Source organism: Acomys minous (genome assembly GCF_964271855.1).
Source record: "Acomys minous genome assembly, chromosome: 6".
Taxonomy (NCBI): domain Eukaryota; kingdom Metazoa; phylum Chordata; class Mammalia; order Rodentia; family Muridae; genus Acomys; species Acomys minous.
In genome coordinates this window covers 614,064-628,879 of record NC_140487.1, presented here as the reverse complement: position 1 = coordinate 628,879, position 14,816 = coordinate 614,064, and the positions used below count along the sequence as shown (strand labels likewise).

At 48.4% G+C, this 14,816-nt stretch overlaps 1 long non-coding RNA gene across 2 annotated transcripts; it reads right to left on the bottom strand.

The window, feature by feature from the left end:
* Positions 1–11,875: 11,875 nt before the first annotated feature.
* LOC311599716 lies at positions 11,876–14,480 on the bottom strand. Of its 2 annotated transcripts, XR_014779977.1 has the most exons (6): positions 14,411–14,480; positions 14,140–14,207; positions 13,907–14,050; positions 13,256–13,319; positions 13,024–13,156; positions 11,876–12,303 (listed from the first exon to the last, which is right to left on the bottom strand). It is a non-coding gene; the product is annotated as an uncharacterized lncRNA (long non-coding RNA). The 2 variants fall into 2 exon arrangements; XR_014779978.1 differs by lacking the exon at positions 13,256–13,319.
* Positions 14,481–14,816: the final 336 nt, after the last annotated feature.

The following is a 14,816-nucleotide window of genomic DNA, read 5'->3' as shown; positions in this document are numbered from 1 at the left end:
GACACAGTGGAAAGGCCCGTTCTGTACAGTCCAGAGGATGATCTCCCAAGACCTTGCTTTAAGTATGTAGAAAGCAAAAGTTGAAAAAGAAAAAGAAAAAAGAAAAGAAAAACATAGCAAGTACCATAGAGTCAGACGCAGCAGTTAAACATTAGGCAACTTGTGTAGCCTAATTGGATGAGCTAACAAGGGTAGCTCTCCCCAAGCTGGGGCTTACAGGCCTCAGCAGAAGCTAACGGGGAAGTGGAGGCAGTCAGCTGGAGTTGCTTGACTGAGCTTCCTCTTTGTAGATGAGTTTCTTGCCTCTTGGACTTCCTTTACCGCCCAGCAGTTTTCAAGGACATGATGTTTTTACTATCCTTGGCTGCTGGCTGTCCACCCCCACCTCCATTACAGACCCAGGGGCCAGGCTGACCCAAGGTAAGGAGTCTTGTAGGAGACAAGGGAAGGCTTCTTTGCTTCCAGAGTTTAGTTTTAAGAAGCGTAATAGAGCACGGCAATTAGCCAACATAATGTGCATTCCAGATGCTTACCAGGTAACAAGCAGGTGTCAGAAGCAGGCTTATGTACTTCCCCAGCCTCCAGAATTATACACTAAATAAGCCTGTGTTCTTTACAAACTAGCCAGTCATAGATATTTTTTAAAGTAACAGAAAATGGACCAAACTTTTTTTTCCTGATTTGTCACTGTCACAAATAATTCTTCAATAAATATCCTCAATCCTGTCTCATTGATGCTGCCAGGTTTAAGGGAAACTGCCTCAGCCACAGACATGCTAGTTAATTTGCTCGGTGGCCTGTGCACTAACCGAATGGGATCCTGTGATGGTGAGTTGTGATTACTAGCTTGATTGGCATTTAGAATCATCAAGACGGCACAACTCTGGCTGTGTCTGCAAGAGTTACAGGGTCGCTGAGGCTTTGTAACCAAGGTCCCACAATGCTGCTGAGGCCAGCCAAATGTGTATCTCATCTGGAATCCCTGCAAGGAGGCTCTGAAAGACCAAAGACATTTAGCTGAGGAGGAAAGACCCATTCTGAATGTGGGTCATACCACCCCATAGGCTTGGTTCCCGTACTGAATAAAAAGGGAAAAAATGGGGAGGCCACATGAGCACCAGGATCTAATGCACTCTGTCTCCTGGCTGTGATGGACACACACGATCTGTTCCCATTGCCGTGACTGCCTGACCTTTGGCTTTTAGACCCTTGAAACTGGTTTGCAGGAAGATTTTGGAAGAGTTTTGACCCGTGGGCTAAAGACGCCCTTAAACACTACAGCAGAGCTCAAAGGGCCATTCTGGCAGGACGGTAAAAGACCAGGAATGTTGCTAGTTAGGGTTCCTATTGCTGCAACAAAACACCACGACCAAAGCACTTGGGGGAGGAAAGAGTTTATTGGGCTTATACTTCCACGCCACAGTTCATCACAGAAGGAAGAAGGCAGGACAGGAACTCAAATGGGGCAGGAACCTGGAGGCAGGAACTGAAATGGAGGCCATGGAGGCATGCTGCTTACCGGCTTGCTCCCCGTGGCTTGCTCAGTCTGCTTTCTTATATAACCCAGGAGCACCAGTCCAGGAATGAGCCCACCCACAAAGGGCTGGACCTTCTCCCATCACCAACAAAGAAAATGCCCTACAGAACCCAACTGCAGCCAGGCTTCCCCATCTCAGATGATGTCAGCTTGTGTCACGTTGACGTAAAACTATCCAGTGCACACAGGCAGTGACGTTCTGGCTGGTGAGGGCTCCCAGGGTGATGGAGACTATCACGAGTGGAGCTGGAGACCATTCAGTGTCACATTCTGGCCGTGTTCTCCTCACCCTGGGGACTTGAGTGAGTCTGGATTCAGAGGCAATGGACTAATTTGTTTGGCAGGAGAAATTTCGAGACAACATAACGTTCAGACTGTGGCGTGGTTACTGGCCACCTTTCAACAGGTTTGCCATGGGAGAGCAGAAGAGTGGATAAGAGCCACATGCTCATGTACAGTTTAGAAAGTAAGGACAATTAACACTGTAGATAAGAAGGGTGCGGAGAGAGCACATGTAATTGCTGAAGACATTAATTCAACTAAAAAGGAGCTTTTCCTTTGTAACTGGTGTCTGAGCTTGTTCTTCTTCTGTCCCAGTACAAGGGAAGGTAACGATCATGGGCATATTCTAAAACACTCTTTACGTCGTGTGTTCGAGGACTGTGTTCTGCCCTGAACCAAAATCAACCGTAAGGATAATATAACTCCTGGTTTTTGTTCTCTTGACTCTACTTTCCCTTAAAGTCTTAATTTCTTGAGCTGTTAATTCTTTTACCTCTAAAGTTCTCCAGACTCTGAACTTAGTGGCCCCAAAGGAACAACTGATACTGTGTGTTGTGAGTGGTGTGTGTGCGTGTGCATGTGCGTGTGTGCGTGTGTGTGTGTGGTTTTGTAATAAGGACAAAAAAAGAGAAAAGGCCTAGTAAGAACCAAGCTTCAACAATATCTTTTTTTTAACAATTTATCAACTCCAGGGAAGAGAGCTGCCCACTCTCACACCGTGGGTCCTTCTCCCCTTCTGTCTGCTGTGGGTGAGAAGGTGGTCCTAAGATGTAATCCTATAATTCCATTCTCCCACACTCCCTACCCCTACAGAGCCCCAAATTTCTGTAAGCTACATCAACCCAGAAGGGAAGGGAAGAGGTGCACTCTCCGAGGCTTGTTCTCATCTAGGGTAAAGGGCTGGCTTTTGGCCCCAAGCCCAAAAGTCCTCCGTGCATGCCAGGGACTGCTCCTGCGCTGGGCCTGTGAGCATGGACAATGGCCAAGGCCTGGGCTTGGCAGTGACAGTGTTGAGCCTAGCTCTTGGCTACCGAGTCTATGCCTCCACCTCAAGGCCAGACAGAACTAGTCTGGAACTCCTTTTCCCCCACACCCCTGGAAGCACTGAGATGTCAGTGCTTCTTAACAGGACACAAGAAGGGGGAGGGGAGGTTAAAGGGACCACAATCAAATTGCCTGTCTCAGAGGGAGGACATTTCAAGAGGCAGAGGGCCTCAGGAGAGTGAAAAGGTGCATTTCACAGTTAAGGTAAAGTAGGGAAGACACTCATCCAAATGGGTCTTGTGAATATTGTGAATATCATATTTTTTCCTCCTTTAATACCTGAAGGTTTTGTTTGGAGGGGTCATTTGACCCTTTATCAAAACGAGGAATGAGAACCTTGGCTTCCTTGAGCTAAAAGAGCCCTTTCACTCCTGAAGCGTCTACACCCTGGGTGACAGATAACTGACGTCAGCCTGGAGGGCAGGAGGGCCTGCCTACCTATGTGCCCAGGGCATCCCTTCAAGGACCTCACCTCAGAATCCCACCCACCAGCCAATGAGGACACGTGGAGGCGAGGTCACTGCATCCTGGATTCCCAACCCAACAAGAGAGAACGGGGGGGGGGGGGTAGTAAATACCAGATGCCACCACCGAGGTTGGTCAAGAACTAGCGAAGGGCAAATGAGTCAGCAGCAAGTTTAAGCAATGAACAATTGCACCACCACGGGGTGTTTCTTAAATTCTTGTCTACTTTTAGAAAGGACGCAATGCCATTCAGTGGGCATCTTGATTCTGAAATAGCTACGAAAATGTTAAAAATGCTGTGGGTGAGGATGTGCCCTTGTTGGCCTCTTTTCCTAGAACAATAGTCCACAGTTGTGGTGCTACAGTCCTTCGGCGAGTCTTGCGATCTGGCCGTACCTTCGGATCCCTTGTTGGTGACATGAAGGAAATTGTATGCAAACTATCTCTGGAGGTCCCTTCCAGCCTCGCTTTCTGATACCCAAAGCTAGGCTCACATTCCTGACCCTCGGGCTGTGTCTAACACAGGGCCAAGACCCCCAGCCAATCCAGTGAGTGTGGACAAAATGTTCTCCCCGATCGATTCCTTGGCACAGGACAGGCGAAACAATGAGTGAATTGGCATTGGTTTTCATTTCACAACTGGTAGCTCTGGCATCATCTTGGCCAGCGGTTCTCCCACGGCGGAGCCCTGACATGCTGCATGCCTGGAGCCGTTTTGAGGTGTGTCATAGGCAAGTGGCTACCTAATAACAACCCGTCGAGGCTTTCGCATGATTGATGGCCTCCCTTGTTTTAATCAACTAGAACAGATCCCATGTAATCCTGTAATAATGCCCCCAGCCAATTGCTTGCATTCTGACATGCCTCTTTGTGCAAAGGATGTTTTGTAACTGGCAAACAAGGGCCACTTGGAGCTCCAACCCTTCCTGGGTGCCACGGGAAGGACATCACGAGCCATAGGCATAGATATCCATCACCTACAGCAGCCTCGAGATGGCTTTTGGAAGTCCCTGGTACACAATTAGACAATAAGCCCCTAAAGATCCAGACTCTGGAATAACCTGGTCTAAGTCGCCTGCTACCAGCATCGTATGAGATTTAGCAGAGAGCTAGCGAGACAGGGAGGTTCAGAAGACAGAATAAAACATCTGTGCATTGTGATCCTTGGTCTAAGAGGGAAGATTCTACCGTAAGTTCGTTAATGAGGAAGGGAATGAGATGTGACACAGTATATGTTGAGTATTTGGGCATCCAATTCTGTACCAGTTGTTCATGGCCAGCTTAATACTGTTCGTCGGAGACTGTGGGTACTCCCGAGTGGTTCTGTGAGCCTGTGTTTCCTCTCTCCTGTCGTGCAGAAGAGCACTGTAATAGACAGGCCACTGGGTTACCTTAGAATTGATGTTTCAGTCCAGTGCCAGAGGACTGCATTGCTAGCTTTAGACTGCTCAGAGCACCCGCTCTCTCCAGTACGGCGATTGCCCTGGTAGTGGCAGCCTGGTACGCCGCAAGCCTGAGTCCTGAGGTAATGTGGAGCAGAGCCCCAAGCCTGGCTCTGCTGCATGCCAGTCACACAGTATCTGGAAGGTGAAGCCATACTTCATGCCTATAGCCACTGAAATTTGGGGGTCACTTGTAACTGCAGCACAAGCTAATTTTGTGCTGACTGGTAAGATGTTTTATATAACATAGTGACACAGTAGGAAAAAAAAAAAAAACCAACCAAACCCGAGGTTTCGAATTTAGAAAGACAGAGGTAGAATCTTAACCCTTGCTGACCGCAAGCGAATTCACCAGCACCTTAGACTGTGGGCAACCTAGCTTCTTTACTCACAAGTTGGCAGCTCTGACTTCTCGCTCATAATTTTAGCACGTGTGGAACACCTGACAGAAGACTGGCACATAGTTGTTCAACCGTGATGATTTCTAGTTCACGTGCTCCTCAAAATAGCCCTTGGAATGGAGGGTGGGTAGAGGGGGAGGGGGCAGAGAGAGGAGTATAATAAAGGGGGTAACTCATTCTTGACATTTCACATGGCATCCAATTTTATGGAAGATGACCAGGGACCTCAGGCATAAGTGAGCATGTGAGCATCTCTGTCCCCTGACCCAAGCTCACAGAAACTCTAAAAGGCAGAACAGGCTCTGAGGATAGCATTTACAATTTAGCTTTTCCACAGCTGAGGAAAGGCTGGATCTACCTAAGGGGCTGATCATCGACACCGTCCGCATATAAAACACGGAACATGGCAGTGGTAGCATGAGGCTCTTTGCAGCTTGTTATCCTGCCAAGCGAAGCGCCAGCTGAGGCCTCTCCCCGAGGTCTGGTGGGCTAAACTCTTCTTTTAAATCAGCTTATTAGTATTATCAGGACTGCTTTTAGCTGGCTCAGCCAGGATGGAGGAATATTCTAGAGAGTGGACTATAACGGAAGAGAGAACAACACTCCACAAGACAGGAAGGCACTAAAGGGTCCCTTCCCTGCCTGCTAGCACATCTTTCCTTCCAACTAAGCCTGGTCAGGGCCAAGCAGGGGTGGGGACCATTCCAATTTGTTATGGCTTTTCCCTGACCATGCTTGTTGCTCTGAAAACCACCAAGTTCCCCCAGGGTGTCACTCCCTCTTATGTTTGAGTTAGTGAACTTGGTTAGTCTTAAACTCAGTCATTTTTTTATTGATTGATTAATTGATTGAGTAGACTTAAAGATTACTATTAAACCCCGTACTCTATAAGGCTGCTTCCTGATCATCATTTTCCTCTGAAATGTCACATCCTGGCCATGAACTTGGAATTGTAAATATTTCATCTTCTGCTCCTTTGGATTCCTCAATTCTGCCTCTGGGAGGGAAGCTCCCTGGACACGTTACACAGGTCAGACAGGAGGCACCCATTGAATTCTCATTACTTCTGTAGATGATAGATGATAGATACATAGATACATAGATAGATACATAGATAGATAGATAGATACATAGATAGATACATAGATAGATACATAGATAGATACATAGATAGATAGATACATAGACAGATGATAGAAAGAAACAAAAGAAACATTACTAGTCTAGACAGCACCCCAAGCTTGGGCAGCATTTGAAGCTGCTGTTATTCTGACTCCAATGGGCATGGATTAACTTCCCTTTTGTAGACTTAGTTCCTAAGAGAATTCCCATGGGCCAATGGGGAACTCTGACCTCCAGAAAATGGTGATTCTTCTAAGTTTAGATTACTAAAAAAGATTCATTAGATGTGCCTGGATTTGTGTCCAGTTCTCAGGGGTTTATATGTGAAAAAATGGACATACAATTGTGAGATTGAGTCAGGGAGATGGAGATGGAGATGGGATGGGTACGGTCAACCTCACCTTGAACCAGATCCAAGATTGTACCCTGCTTAAAATCTGTCCATTGAGTGTCTGTGACGGTGAGAGGATCGAGCAAAGGGGGGTGGTGCGCCAGCGACCTTACAAGGCAGGGACTGGTATCGTTAGACATCGCTTTGCTGCTCTCACTCTCATTCTGTTTGGAAGGTGGAGTTATCCAGATACACGTGGCTTCTGCTTCATGCCTGACCCTGGGCTCAGAGACTTCGCTTTGTGCGAAGCAAGAAGAGAGCCTTCTGGAAACAGCTTTAAGGACTCTTGTTTGTTTTTCCGAGACAGGGTTTCTCTGTGTGGCCCTGGCTGGTCCTAGAACTTGCTCTGTAGACCAGGCTGGCCTTGAACACAGAGATGCCTCCGCCTCCCGAGGGCTGGGAATAAAGATGTGCACTGCGACATCCATCATGGGCTCGTTCTTTTAAAAATCACTTTTATCATGGAAAGAAACTGATCTGTCAGAGAAGTGTGGCTTCACTCACTGAGGCTTTTAAATTTAAAAGCTTTATAGCTGAAGTGAAAATAGCCTATATATGCTGGGTTGTGCACAGCTGCAGGAATCTACAGTGATGGTGCGTGGGGTGTAGGGAGGGGGGAGGGAGGCCTTTATTTAATCCTCAGAGCCTTGCAGAAGGAAAGCTATGCCTGGGTTATAGTGGACTATGCCTGATGCTGGGTGGCTGCTGGAGTTGGGACAAAGGCCGGAAAGTTTAAAGAATCTATGGATTGTGTCTCCCCGAAGTCTGTACATTGATGCCTTAGCCCTAGAGGTGTCTTAGTTAGGGCCTTTGTAGGGTAATTAAAGGTACATGAAGCCATGACTACCTGTGGACATAGGGGTACGAGTGTATTCAGAGAAAGGCTTGCCGGATGGGGAAGCAAGGAGAAGAAAGTTTTGTCTGTGAGCCTGTGGACCCCTCCATCTTAGACTTTAGCCTCCCTGTGAGCAAGCTTAAACTTCTACTATGGAGAGCCACCGGGCCCTTGTGCTGTTACAGCAGCAAGCTGACAATATAGGCTACAGCCCAGACTGCTTATTTTCTGTTCCTTTCTGCTTATTGGTTGGCTTTACAGATGACTGACACCTCACCCCAATTTTCCAAACCCTCCTAAGCCTGCCTGAGATTTTCTACATTCTTGCTTATCTGGTTAGGAAGCCAGAAATTTGAGCCAGGCAGAGTGAGTCAGAATTTGGCACAGTCCTATGGGGGGGGGGGGGCAATGATAGTCATACCAAACATGAGTGGAGCTCAGCTCTGCCAGCTTCTACCTGCTTCCAGCGAGCGTGGAGGAAAATCCTTAGCCATGCTGTGCCCCACTGTCCTCATCTGTAAGACAGGGCAAAAAGCATTGCCTTCCCTCATGGAGTACAGTGTCATCAAAACAGGCAGGAGGCACAGTGCTCAGGGACCAAGCTAGCCTAGGGACAGCCCAGCTCAGAGACAAGCTGCTTGCTTTGGCATGAGGTGACAGGGACAGGGATGAATAGGCCCTTTCCTCTCTAGGTGGCCTGCACTGTGAAGCAGGAAATGGCGCCAACTTCTTCCCCAAGTTGAGTCCCTGTCACATACACCACCACAACCCCTCCTCTCCTCATCGGTCTCCTAAACATGAGGATCTTCTCAAAGAGAATGCTGTGCATCTTAATAAATAAGATGGTGAAGTCAGGTTACCCAGAGAGCCTGGCTTACAGCAAGCACTCAATGAACGGCAGCAAGCTCTGTATATGTGTAGCATTTTTCTGTGTCGCCCCTCAGTGCCACTGTGGCCACAGAGCTGAGGCGTAATTTGGACAGCACTGATAAGAACAAGCATTAAGTAGCTCCATTAACAAATCTGCTTCAACTTTGTTATACAGAAGAGCTGTCCCATTCATGCCAAGGGCTTCTCTGAGCACTCCCCATATATCCAGGAACAAACATGTTGACCTCACCCGAGAATGACCCTCCACCAGAACCTGGCACACCCCCAAAAAGTGGACCTTCCTGACTCTGGATATTCAGGCCATAGGGACTGGTGGAGGACTCAGTGTTCTCAGCTCCTTTTCTTGCAATTCGCAAGAACATTTGGTGTGCTGGGATGAAATGGGAACCACGTTAGGCGTGATCACTCATAGGAAAGTCCAGACTTGCAGAGCAGTAAACAGGGCTCTGCTCACAGGAGCCCCAGAGTGACGTGCACGTGATGCTGGGAGTTCGCTTCCTAAAGTCAGCTCTGGGACATTTGGGGACATTTGCGGTGTAACTTATTCCCCAGGGCCTATGCCTTCTTTGATAAAAGTGGCTTCAGGATCCCTATTTTCACATCCCTCAGGATCTTGCTAAGCACACAGGGAGACTCAGGTAGAAGTCGCTCTGTGTCTCTGTCACCTTCTACCTAAAAGTACTATATACACCATGTTCTCAAATGAAGTGCTTTGTACCTACCAAATAGCTGGCTTTTTAAAGTCAGATGAAACAAAGGGTCAGTTCACAACTTAACCTGGTTGCTAAGAAACCTTTTTGTAGAGATCAGTGACAACAAATCCCACTGTTTTAGTCACTGTTCTATTGCTGTGAAGAGACACCATGACCAAAGCAACTCTTATAGAAGAATCATTTAATTGAGGTGGGGGTGGGGGGATGGGGGGTGGGGGATGGGGGTGGGGCTTGCCTACAGCTTCTGAGGTTAGTTCATTGTCATCATGGCAGGGAGTGAGGGGCTGTGATGGCCTGCAGGCAGACATGATATTAGAGAAGTAGCCAAGGAGCAACAGAGACAGACACATAGAGACAGACAGACAGAAAGACTGGGCCTGCTTAGGTCTTTTGAAACCTCAAAGCCACACCTCCAAATCCTTCTAAACTCCTGCCACTCTCTGATGTTAAGCTTTCAAATACATGGCGCTATGGGGGCGTCGTCCTTATTCAAACCCCCACATTCACAAACATTGAGAATGAGGAAGGAATTCAAGAAGAAAAAAAAAAAAGTTCCTCCACTGGCCCAGGAAAGCCAGTCATGAGTTATAAACGTTCTGGAAGCCCCATATCTAACTAGAATTTGCTGTCTGTTTCTCTCTACAGGCTACAAGGAAATGAAGCCAAGAACCAAGAAGACTACGAAGCAGCCTTCAGAGATGTTGGAAGGGGGTTGAGAGAGGGTCCTTAGATATCAGAGATCAAGGCTGGATCGATGCTGTAGACAGAGAATTCTGGGAAATATGACCAGAATTACACACACACACACACACACACACACACACACACACACACTTACTTCAAAAAGTTGGAAGATTCAGCATCAGTGAACCGCCCCTGGCTGAAGAAGTGCTCTAGCGCCAGGAGTGACGATATCGATTGACATTTGCCCATATGTTTGGATTTCCTTGAGTCTGTATATTCTGCTTTGAATTGATGTTTACAGCTTGAGCCAGGTCTGCGACTGTCACCAACGCAATGGTATCTGGAGGTAACCCCATGCTCTGGTCTGAGGGTAATTTATACGTCTCTTCTCCCACCCTCCAACACCCCTGAAGAGGAGGGGCGGTACCAACTTGGAAAATGCTCATTGATTAGGATACAGAAGGGGGTCTTGCGGTTCAAAGTGATAGGTTATGAGAGGGTGCCAACACCGGAAGGGTTCTGACCTTCTTGGTCCTCACTCTGGGCCAGTTCCCTGGCAACCTTATCTCCTGCAGGCGGAAGGGAATGTGGCCATGTGACTCAGGCTAGGGGTCCTTTGGGCGAGTCTCTTAGCAGCTCTATATCCCGTGGGCTGGAAGGAATGTGCCGTCCCTGCAGCTGTGTCCAGGCCTTTAAGCCTACTTCTTAAAACCTTGCCTCAGTGTCCCTGAGATATGGATTTTAATTCTTTTTGGTCCCTCAAAACAACACCACCGCTTTTTGAACATGGTTCGAACACAATTCGAACATGCTTGCTTCTTTGGCGCCTGGTTGTTCTGGGTAGAGTTTGTCAGACTCTACTGAAAGGAATCTATAGCTATCCGAACTATGACAGTGTTTAATCAATACTTATGAACAGAACACACAGGCAGGGAAAGCTTTAAAATCTAGCAAACCTGGACCACCAATGCCCTGAAGATGAGTGAGTCTCAGTGGAAGGGGCATCAGACAGTATTCCACAGAGGTGCCGCCAGCTTTAGGCAGAAACAGTGATGGTTGCTTCAGCCTTCAGTTCCTGAGATGGAAGGGATTTGTGTCCCCAAGTCCCATCCCTGCTCCGCCCCCCCTCCCTCTCTCCACACACTCTCTCTGAAAAACTGATTTGAATGGTGAACACTGTTCTCTTCAGTGTAAACTTAGACCCTTTGAAGTTTCCAAGAGCCCAAGGGAGCTACCCTGAGACAATTCATTTGGTTCAAAGATTAGAGAAACAGCAGTGTTGGGACCCCAGTGACGAGGACAAGTTACTGTGTCAAAACTTCCTGTTCATCCCTTACTGCCACCTTCTATTAGTTGGAGGTTATGTGACCTGAAAGAAATGTGTGACAGTTTCTTCTCATCCAAAACACATTAAGAGCTGGCACCGAACATTACTCTGTGTCTGTATGTCTCTCTCTGTCTCTCTATCTCTCTGTCTCTCTGTCTCTCTCTGCTCTCACTGTCACCCCACCTCCACCTCTGGAGCCAGAAGCCACACACCAGGCAGAATCTGAAAGTCCTCTGAGCTCTGTGTGAGCACACTGCCGCAGGAGGGGTGGAGCCACTGTGTTTACAGTCAGGTGCTCCTGCAGCTCAGTCTCACCTGCTTGAGTGTAAACCTCTCTGACGGCTGTGTTGGTGCCAACAATGAAGGCAGAGAGGGAAGACTCTCCATCCAGATGGGCCTTGAGGAAGACACATTTCTCTGGGCCATTTCCTCAGCTGAAAAATGTAAGGAGTCAGAGAAACAGTTCTGTCTTTAAAAATAATAATAATAAAGATTCATTTTCATTAAATGAAAAGTTGGGGCTAGAGAGATGGCTCAGAGGTTGAGAGCACTGCCTGCTCTTCCAAAGGTCCTCAGTTTGATTCTCGGCAACCACATGGTGGCTCACAAACATCTATAAAGAGATCTGGTGCCCTCTTCTGGTGTGCAAGCATGCACATGCAAGCAGAACACTGTATACATAACACATAAATAAATAAAATTTAAAAGAAAAGAAAAGCTACCAGTTGCCAGTAAGGATTTTATTTCGTTTTTCTGATAAGGTCTCACTGTATTGTCCAGGCTAGCTTGGAGGACACTGTAGAACAAGCTGACCTCAAACTTCTAGTGATCTTCCTGCCTCAGCCTTTGATGCGCTGAACAGGCAGTAAGATGCTGTTGCCAGTAACTTTCTATCAGTCTGCTCATCAACACACCCACCACACAGCCATCTCTGTTGCCTTGTGCTGATGTCTAGGACAGCTGGAGCAGTGTTTGGATTCCCCGGGTCCTGGAAAGAGCCCAGGGACCCTTTACTACAGTGGCTAATTTCATTTGGCCATAGTGTCCAGACAGTTGGTCAAACATTACTCTGAGTGTTTTCGTAGAGAGGGTTGGTGAGGTTCCCATTTCAGTCTGTGGGCTTTAAGCGAGCAGCTTGTCCCTTACAATGTGGGTGGGCTTCATCCAATCTGAACGGAACAAATGAGCCAACAAATGAAAAAACAAAACAAAGCAACCGTGACCCTCCTTAAGCAAGAGAAAATTCTGCAGAAAACTTCAACCTGCAACATCTGCCCTTCTGTGTCCCCTGCAGAGGCTGAACCTGTCAGCCACTATAACCACAGAGCCAATTTTTATTCATAACTGTCCTTATATGTATGTTAATGTGAATATGCACCCCTATGATTTCTGCAGAATATTAACTACTGTATTTACTAATGGGATTGTAGACTAGACCCCCAGACCAAAGTATAAAGAGGAGATAGTGGAGCCAAGCCAAGGACATCACAAAGCAACCGGATGCCAAGCCCATGTCCTGGTCCCCTCTATCCATTTTCTGCAAAGTTATCACATACAGAGAGGGGGGGGGGAAGGGGGAGGGGGAGGGAGAAGGGGAGGGGGAGGGAGGGGGAGAGACAGACAGAGACAGAGAGACTCTGTGTATGTGTGTGTGTGTGTGTGTGTGTGTGTGTGTGTGAGTCAGAAGACAGCTCTTGTGGGATTCCGTTCTCTCCTGTCAGTTGAGTTCTAGACTTGAACTCGGGTCATCAGGCTTAGCAGCAAGCACCTGAGTCATCTGGCCCGGCCCCCTTCTTGGGATGTTAGCTTTACTAAAGTCAAAGATCATCTGAGCCAGCTTGGCCCAGCTCATAGCCCCTTGGCTTTGGTTTCTATGCACCTATAGGCACCTGACTAGAGAAAGGCCAGAAGGATATGGCAACAGGAGACCAAGAAGCTTGGAAACATCTTCTCCAGTCCAGTGTCGGCATCCACCAAGGAAGTGCAGATAGCAATGCTTGCCTCTCTCGCTGAGCCGAGATGCTAACAAGACAATAAATGCAAAAGCATGCTTGGTGAGTAAAGAGATGCCATGACAGTGTGGAGTGCTCCTCCCCAACACGCATCATGTTACAAGCTCACCTTCTGCACTAGGAGGTGGAAATGTGGGGGGAAGTATGCAGGCCACTCCCTCAGACTTCTCAGTCTACTGAGTGAGAAAGGGGGTGGGGCTTAGAGTAGGATGTGGCAAGTTCTATCATTGAGGTATGTCTGGGGCACATGGAGCCCCAACAGGACCCCTCTTCACCCAGAGAAATTGGAGGTTTCCCCCAGGAGGTGACGCCTTGAAAGATGCACAGAGGCACTCTAGGCAAAGAGGCCTGCTATATAAAGGGTGTGACCAAGGGAAGTTACTTCTGGCTCTGACTTGCCGGGCTCCGGTTAAAGAGAGAAAGCAATGCATAAGGCACAGTCCTCAGGCCATGGAGTGTGGGAAGGGAGCGGATAGGAGCACGCTCTGTCGCCTGTCACCCCAGCTTCAGTGTCCTTCTCCTGACACTGCCTAGAACCACAGAACTGCTCGCTTGGCCTTGGCCCCAGCACCCCAGGCACAATCTGGTGGAGACTTCTTCCTTTCTGCATATCATGTGGGAACATGTCTATGTGGGACCCTCAGACACAGATAGAGCCCTGGGGGATCCATGAGTGTCTCAGTTACCTTTCTAGTGTTGTGAAGCAACACCGTGACCAAGGGAAATTATCAAATAAATTATGTAGCCGGGGCTTGCTTACGGGTTCAGAGGGTGAGTTTATGACTGTCACGGTTGGGAGCGTGGCAGCAAGCAAGCAGGAATTGCGCTGGAGCAGCAGCTGAGAGGCCACATCTGATCCTCAAACAATGGACGTGCAGAATCATGGGACCACACTCTCAGTTCCCTAACGGAAATGAACGGGGGGGGGGGGTCAGCGAGATGGCTCAACCTGTGAAGACAGCGAGCCACATGAGTTCATTCCCTAACACCTACAAGGTGGAAATCTGACTCCTCAAGGTTGTCCTCTGGCCTCCCACAGGAGTCTGGGTGTGCACAGGAGCCTGTGTATGCACAGAGAGAGAGAAAGCAAGTAAGCAGCAGGCACATGCCGCATGTTCACAAACACACACCAATACCTCAAAGCGCTGCTTGGAATTTGCCAGCACAAAGCTGCCCCTGCCCGGCATCTCAGTACAGAGTCTTACCGCCCATAGCCTCAGCCCACCCAGAGGCACCCAGGGTCCCCTTGGGCCTGTCGGCTCACCCTGCACGTATCTAAGCATTGCTTTTTGTCCCTTGCTAGTTGGCTCTGCCATGATGGTTTGAGATGTGAATGCCCGGAATGTGTGACGATCAAACCGTTGGCGCCGCGCTCCGCTGCCCTGCCCTGCCCCCACTCTCCAATTCGGGCGCCGCGCTCCGCTGCCCTGCCCTGCCCCCACTCTCCAATTCGGGCGCCGCGCTCCGCTACCCTGCCCTGCCCCCACTCTCCAATTCCTTCTTTCATTTCTCTTTTTTCCTTTTGAGAACACTTAACAACAAAGGTTAATCTTTGAAGTCCCTAAAGATTTGAACTTTTCGCAGAATTGGCTGTGGCTTCTAGTGGGTTAGAGTCTAATTGGAGTAGAGCAGAAGCCGTGAGCTGTGCTGGGGAGGGCCGGGAGGAAGAG